Genomic DNA, 8,282 nt, shown 5'->3' with positions numbered 1-8,282 from the left:
TGCATTTCTTTTTCTTTGGGATGGATTCAGTTGCTGCCTCCTGAACAATGTTACGGACCTCTGTCCATAGTTCCTCAGGCACTCTGTCTATCAGGTCTAATCCCTGAAATCTATTCCTCACCTCCACTATATATTCATAAGGGATATGATTTAGGTCATACCTGAATGGTTTAGTGTTTTTCCCTACGTTCTTCAATTTAAGCCGAAATTTTGCAATAAGAAGCTCATGATCTGAGCCACAGTCAGCTCCAGGTCTTGTTTTTACTGACTGTATAGAGCTTCTCCATCTTTGGCTGCAAAGGACAGAATCAATCTGATTTCGATATTGACCATCTGGTGATGTCCATGTGTAGAGTCGCCTCTTGTGTTGTTGGAAAAGAGTGTTTGCTGTGATCAGCGTGTTCTCTTGGCAAAACTCTGTTAGCCTTTGGCCTGCTTCATTTTGTACACCAAGGCCATGCTTGCCTGTTATCCCAGTGATTTCTTGACTTCCTACTTTAGCATTCCAATCCCCTATGATGAAGAGGACATCTTTTTTTGGTGTTAGTTCTAGAAGGTGTTGTAGGTCTTCATAGAACCGATCAACCTCAGCTTCTTCGGTATCAGTGGTTGGGGCATAGACTTGAATTACTGTGATGTTGAATGGTTTGCCTTGGATTCGTACTGAGATCATTCTATCGTTTTTGAGATTGTACCCCAGTACTGCTTTTCCCACCCTTTTATTGTCTATGAGTGCTACTCCATTTCTTCTAAGGGATTCTTGCCCACAGTAGTAGATATGATGGTCACCTGAATCAAATTTGCCCATGCTTGTCCATTTTAGTTCGCTGATTCCCAAGATGTCGATGTTCAATCTTGCCATCTCATGTTTGACCACCTCCAGCTTACCTTGATTCATTGACCTTACATTCCAGGTTCCTAAACAATATTGTTCTTTACAGCATCAGATTTTCTTTTCACATCTCCATGATGTAGGGAAAAATGTTTATTTCTCCTGTGTGTGTATAGCATTTTGTATTATCAATTCTCTTCGCTTTCTAATAGGAGCGCTCCTGTTCAGGATGCCAGCCATGCCCTCTTCTAGCAGGCCATTCCACCACCACTACTCCATATTTTTCCATTTTTTCTTTTCAAACTGATACTCAACATTCTGTGGTTAGTGAGTATGAACAGTCCTCAGTGGGCTGTTTGGTTGTTATTGTTTTGCCCCAATAGGGTTTTTTTAATGATATTTTTTATTCTGGAAATGTCGTTGCCCCTCCAAACATCTTGCTACCTCCCCCTTGTTTCTCAGTGGCCCCATTTTGGCTCCATTTTTGTTGGCACTCATTACCTGGGTTTACTATTAGAGGGAGTAATTGATAGACTCATATTTTGCCAGACTTCTGGGTCCTGTAGACCCCCCCTTCTTTTTCATCTCCAGGTGGAAGTGAGAACAGCACATAAAAAATAATTGAGAACTCCAGGATTTTAACATAGCTATGCTTGGGAAGCAGTGTGCCCCGCCCCACACATCCCCAAACTGAAGGCAGCCAGCAAAGACAGCAGTTCCTATAATTGGTGTTCATTGTGAACCCAGAGGTTCCCTCCCCAAACAATGAGATGAGGTACTCTAATATTTTTTAAATCTCTATGCCGTCCTTCAGCTATGCGAATATCTCCAACAATGATCCAAATCCTGTATGTATATATGTATGTATGTATTTATTTTTAACCACCAAAATGCAAATTAAACTAAAAATGGAAGGGGATCGCTTTTATGGATTCTTCTCACAAGCAGCAAAATGTGCAGCACTTTTCCAGGCAAAGGGGCTGTGCCATTCTTCTTACTTTCTCGGTTTCTCCTGGAACTGCTGGCATTCTATTGAACTGCTAATCCAGCAAGCTGGAGTAAAGATTAATATTGCATTCCCAGTGGCCCATGTAAATCCCTGGATGTGAGGTGAGAAAATACTGCATTCCATTAAGAAATAGATGATAAAGTAGGAAATCTCCTGCCCTCTGTAAGGTAAAGTCAAGAGATTTCAAATGTCAGTGGTCCATCTTTGATACAGGAGAAATACCAAGGCTGTTATCTCTTTATTTGGATTAATTCTTTTGTGCTAGTGATTGCTGAGCTGAGACTTCTGCAGCAATGGAGAATGGAAAGCTTCTTGCAAAATGTATGAAATGCAATTTAGGATTATTACTGGAGGAGAAGGTGGGGAAGGGGAATTGGCATTGGCTCGATTATCCTGTATGCTTCTATCTACAATGGGATCATTTCTGCAGTAGCAAATGGTGTTTATTTGTCTTGTGTTCAGGCACTTTTAAAATCAGCCTGCCATTCATTGCATTCATGCTTACTATGTTTTCATTCTCAGAGCAATTATTTTATTTATTTAAATTATTTTTAGGCCACCCTTAAGGATAAAATCTTCCCATGTGATTCTCTTCCTGTAGCATTCTGATACAAGTAGTGCAAATATCATGTTGCCACAGGGGCTAATAGTCTGAGAATGATTGGATAACAATATGTTTGTCCATTTCTCTTGTAACTTGAACAACTTTACACTTTTAAAATAAATGTACTACAAATAAACTGGCAAAGGTGAAAACAAAAAAAGATATTCTTTTTAAAAAGATCATTTACCATTTCTTGAAGTTTGAGGTCGAAAACACATGATGTAAGATTCTTCTCTCTTATCCCTCTGGTATCCTTTCAGCTCTTTCTCCTCACCTTCTTCTCTTCCTCCTACTCTAACTGTCACTAACTGACTTTTCTTCAGCCCCTTTCCACACATTCTGTGCCTGTCCTTTCATTGACCCAGCACTCTAAGAGCTCACAGGAGTAAGCATTAGTACATGTGCGTACACACTCTGTATCCCATGTTACATGACATGCACAGTTTGGGGCATATGCATTAGCCTCCCCTTTCACTCATCCCTCACTTTTCCTGAGCTGCCCAAAGCTTGAGCTTTGAACTTTTTTGAACTTATAAAATTGTCTGCATGTCTACAATGCTCAAGCTTCAGTTTAAAATAAAAATGAGCAAAATCAGTCTGGTAGATCTCGAGTAATAAGTCTTACACTACTGTATTCTTATATAATTCTTTTTTCCCTTTGGTGAAAGCGCAGACTCAGTCCCCCACTACCACAAATTATGCAGTTGAGTTTCCTGCATTTGGGGAAATTGCAGGGGTCAGCACAGCCGGAGTGCAATGGATGAGCCTCACCCTGGGAAACCTTCCTTCATGATCAAGGTGTCTCCCCTGCCAGGTAAGTATGCTTATATAATTCTGATACAATATACATTACACAGAACTGAAATGAATTAAACATATAACCAAATTTAGCATACCTTGCATAATGTTCAATTTTTCTAAACATGCTTCTTGATATTTTTCATGGAGTATCATATTTACTGCTGGTATTGAAAGGTGACAAAATATCAGTTAATTGAGGATCTTCTCCAAATGATAGTAAGAACTTTCACTTTGTGCCAGAAAATGTCAAGTCTTAGTTCAACGGATCCTTTATCCTTGACCAGGTATTCACAATGTTCAGCTGTGATCTTAATTGCATACAAATATTACAATGGACTCCAGCCTGCTGGCTTGTGTTGCTGCTACATTCTTAACTCCCATTCATGCTGAACGACTCACCCACTTCCATTTTAATTTTAATTTGTAGAAGAAATTAAAACTTTCAAGACACTGTGATACATTGAGATACCACACAAAGCCATGTGTTCATATAAGAAGAGCCCTGTGCTGGTGTTCTCCTGCTCATGTGTAGGGTAAACATGGGGAGGGGGACATGGGCATGCATGTAAGCTGCCAACACTGCCAGTTAGATGCACAAAGGTTTGAAAAGGGCTCTGCAAGTGCATTCAACTGGATGTGCTTACAGAGCTCCATGATCACAAACCCTGCCTTATGAATGTGTCTCATCATGGGAGCTCTGTAAGCACTTACAGACCTCCTGGGCCACCGATGCTCTGATCCCGCTGCAAGCCAGACCGACAGAACTTTGTGGCTTGGTGACACCATCTAGGCTGCAGCTCTGGCTTGCCTGAACATTCAGCTGACTTTCAGAGCGAGCTCCTCACCCTGAGCAACATTTCTCTTGTGTGGGGGCTCTCCCTGATGCCCTTTTTTCCTGATTGCTGCCGCAGATCATGATCTCTACCTGCTGTTGACTATGCACCTGCTTGTGGCACAGCTGATCCCATTTGCTGTCTTGGACCTTGACTTCTGCCTCTTTCAGAGCACACTCCTGTCTCTGGCCCACTTGGACTTATAGCCAGTACCTTGGACTTATAGCCAGTACCCCTTTCCTGGCTCTTGGAACCCAGAGGCCTAGAGCCGGACCATGCTGACTGTTGGGCAGGGAGGGCAGCCATATTTTTCAACACGGCCATATCTTCTTTTCTAGACTACCTGCACTCCCTGTGCTGGGAGTGGTATCAGGTTCCACTGCCTGCATAGGGCTGGGCGGGGGGGATTGGGGGGTATTTTGGTTCTGCGCCCCTAATTACAGGATGTCTCTACTTTAAGCAAAACCCCCGCAAAAACCCAAATCCTTTCCGGAGCATCCTGCTTTCGGTTTCTTAGCGGGATTAGAAAGGGCTTCTTTACATGGAAGCCACAGTGGTTTGAACTGAGGGAGTGCCTCCCTCCCTCCCGGCATGCATGCAAAGAAGCGAGTTGGTGGTCTTGTTTTCATAGCTTAACTTCTGCTGTACTGTTTTCTTGCAGCCCCCAGGAAACCTCTGACTTACTTCTGAGTAGACATAAAATGTAAGATTGTTCTGTAAGTCTGCAACCCTCGGCACACTTACTTGGGAGCAAGTCCCACTGAACTTAATAGGATGCTCTGAAACAACAGAGGACGTTGCTTCTGAGCTTGGTGGGGTGGGGGATCAGATGTGTTTCCCCTTGTTGCAGGGAGGCATTTTACCCTCTTCTCCCTCCAACTGAGAAATGCGGAGGCAGGAATTTCAATCAGCAGGCGATTCTTGCCCTCGTGCCTGTCAAATCTGCTCGGGTCTCCTTCCGTGCAACCACACTCCCATCCTCAGTGCCTTTGTCATCCTGACTGTGCCCCCAACTACTGAAAACAAACACCCACAGCAGGCAGGCAGAGCGGTTTCTTCTGCTATTGGAGAATTTCACGGGGAGCTTATGGCATTCCTGTTCCATGGGCTGGAAAAAATATCACATGTTTTGCGTTTGGGGAAAACATGAGAGAGGCTGGGATGTTAGGAGTGTCATGTAAAGAGCCCGCAAACCTCCGAGAGAGAGACACTTTAATAGCAGGATAAAAGCCCTGTGTGATGAACCCCACAGGAGCCACCGTTTCAGCACAGTAGCTCCAGTTACTGAGCTATAAGACCTACTGATAGTAGGTCTTATAGCTATAGTGCTGCAGACAGACTATGGTTTTTAAGGGAGTTGAGGAATTGTCCCAAGATATGCACCCATTTCAGACAGGTTGTGTTTTGGAAAGTTTTGAAACACTACACACACACACCACAAATCGTATTTATGAGAGACAACAGTGCGTATACACCATGGGCAACAATGCCTCAGCCGTACCAATTCTCTGAAGTAACAATTATCTGTCTCCAGTGTGGCAGTACAATCAGAAACAAGACAAAGACTTACCCAAGACAAGGCAAAATTGAATGAAAGGCAGAGCATTTTTGCTTAGACCACTTTCCTTTGAAATGCCATGCTCCAAAAAACTCAATCATCTTGAAAGAAATCATTCCCTTAATTAGGATGGCAAATCAGAAGTCTTTATAATGTATTAATTTACCATTGCAAATGTGGCTGGGAAGTACATTCTTCATCTCTGTATGGCTGTGCAATACCCCAAAGAGCATGGGCTAAATTAGACTCAGGAGTTTTGCAGTGACTTGTTCTTTAGTTTTAACAACCATTATGTCATCACTTATAGAATTTGTAATCACTTGTTTTTTTCGGGCTGAACTGTTGCCAAGCTGAGCCAAAGGAAGGTTTAAGGTTAAGCTGGGCCAAAAATGCACCACCCATTTTTGTGGGATCATTTGTTCCCCATGAAAGCTGAAGGGGATATTCTGTGACTTTGGAGGATGGAGAAATCATAAAGGATGGTTGGTCATGCCTTTTAAATAAGAGATGGCATCCGATTTCTCTCCCTTCTCTTTTTTTAACCACAAGAAAGCCTCACCACTGCTGAAAACAGCGGCTTGTCTGATCTCATCAGCCCAGCAGCTGCATTCTTGGGATAGACAGAATGCCCCCGAGAATTGTGCTCTGTCGTGAGGTAGCATTGTTCACAGAGACAGTCTGTCTTCCCAGGAATGTGGCTGGGCTGCTCAGTGCAGCCACGTCGCTGTTTGAAGCGGCGGATGGCTTGTGTGGTTCTTGTTGAAATAAAGGGGATGTCAGCCATCTCGTATTTAAAGAGAGAACATTTCTTCAGATTCACCTGCTCCTCAAAGATTAACCCAATTTGAGGTGGGGTGGGTGGTAGGTTGCCCATTCCACTTCCCAAACCCAGAGGAAAAAGTCTGGGACTAGTTTAAGCTAAGTCACCATGTGCACATGGGCTGGAGCATTTTCCAGTGTGTGGTGAACAGTGATGCAGTCCATGCAGGAGTAATTCCAAAACTATTTGAGGAGAGGCTGCAAAACTCCATCTGCTCTGTGTTCATAGTGACATAGTTCGTACATTTTGCCATGAGTTCGTCTCATAGGATAGTGGAATACTGAATACAAGCCCACTGTCCTTAGAGCCTTAAATGAACGGGGGCGGGGGGAGGGTGCAGTTTGTTTAAACAGGGTGTACTATAAATAAGGCCAATGGTTTTCTATGCTTCTGTGCATAGAGAATTTCATGCAGATCTTGGCTCAAGCAACAGATCCTCTCATTAGCAAATTGGCTAAACTTGGACTGAATTGTGTACTTTGTGGGGGGTGGGGGGGTGAAATTGGGTTTTCTTTATGAGGAACATGCCCATAAATGATACTGCTCAGATATGATGCTTGATTTGCAGAAAGGCCAGAGAGGAAGTTGGGAGCCTATCCATTTTTGGCAGCCATAACAAGCATTCTCGAATCAGCTGATGGTGTTTTTATTTCCTAACAGAGACATTCAGGTTTCCCTCTTCCTCCAGCGAATCCACCCATTCTTTTAAAAAGTCCCTGTTTCTCAGCTGATCATCTACTTTACCACTATGCTGTCAGCCATTCTGGTCTGGGCTCCTTATCCCTTCCCTCTTTATCCCTTTAGTGCCCCAACACTTTTCCCACACGGTATCATAGCCCTCTTCCTTTATTTATGTAAAGGCTGCCTTATAACAAAGTTCTCAGGGCAGCTCACAGAAAGAAATAAAACAATTTAAAATTCAATAACAATTAAAATAGCAATAAAAGTAAAATACAGCATAAAAACAGTCACAGAAAGTAAACCCAGCTTAAAGCTAAAACAGATTAAAACACCTGGGCAAATAAAAAAAGGTCTCTGCTTGACACAAAAATGACATCTAGACAGGTGCCTGGCGAGCCTCTTTGGGGAGGGTATTCCACAGCCAGGGCGCCACAACTGGAAAGGCCCTCTTTCCTGTAGCCACTCGCTGCACCTCACTTAATGGGAGCACTCAGAGAGCTTTTTTAAATGAGGCATTTGCCGTGCACTTGTCATTTCCTACTCATGGTTGTTTATGGGTTCTTTAGACAACATTGCAACCCCCCACCCAGTTTCACTTCTGCGTCTAGCCAGCACGTAGGCAAGTTTTTTTAGTGCAGGGAAAATGTGGCATTTAATTGTGAAAGCGAAAGAAACCACTTTTTTCACTTATTTCTGCTATTCCGCTATACCACAGTGATGCCTAGAGGTTATGTAGCTGAAAGGAAGGAAAGGGAATGCTGTTTGTGTAGTGCTCAGATCTCAAATCTGAGATGAAACCTAAAGTAGAATTAGTGGATTAACAGCCAATTGATTAACAGCCTCATGTAGAAAAGCTCAGAGAAGGACCTCCAAAGAAGCTATCCTCCAGGAAGGTACATGTGGGGAGAGGTAGTCCTTCAGGTACCCTGGTCCAAAGCCACAAAGGGCCTTAAAGCACCCTGAATTGGGCCCAGAAACAGACTGGGAGCCAGTGAACATGGTGAAACATTGGTGTGATCTGCTCATATTTCTCAGCCCCACTTAGCAGTCTCATACAAATTGATATTTCTGGGCCATTTTCAAAGGCAGCCCCATATACAGTGCATTGCAGTAGTCCAAATGAGAGGTTGTTTAGGGCATCTAT

General features: G+C 43.2%; 1 non-coding gene across 1 annotated transcript; it reads right to left on the bottom strand.

The window, feature by feature from the left end:
- Positions 1–3,103: 3,103 nt before the first annotated feature.
- LOC146358787 (U1 spliceosomal RNA) lies at positions 3,104–3,267 on the bottom strand. Its single transcript, XR_014787037.1, has one exon. It is a non-coding gene; the product is annotated as a U1 spliceosomal RNA (small nuclear RNA).
- Positions 3,268–8,282: the final 5,015 nt, after the last annotated feature.

This window comes from Heloderma suspectum, chromosome 1 (genome assembly GCF_057233095.1).
Source record: "Heloderma suspectum isolate Gila_16-S chromosome 1, 16-S_ref, whole genome shotgun sequence".
NCBI classification, from domain to species: domain Eukaryota; kingdom Metazoa; phylum Chordata; class Lepidosauria; order Squamata; family Helodermatidae; genus Heloderma; species Heloderma suspectum.
Note: the sequence above shows the minus strand (reverse complement) of the source record. Positions and strands in the feature narration are given on the sequence as shown.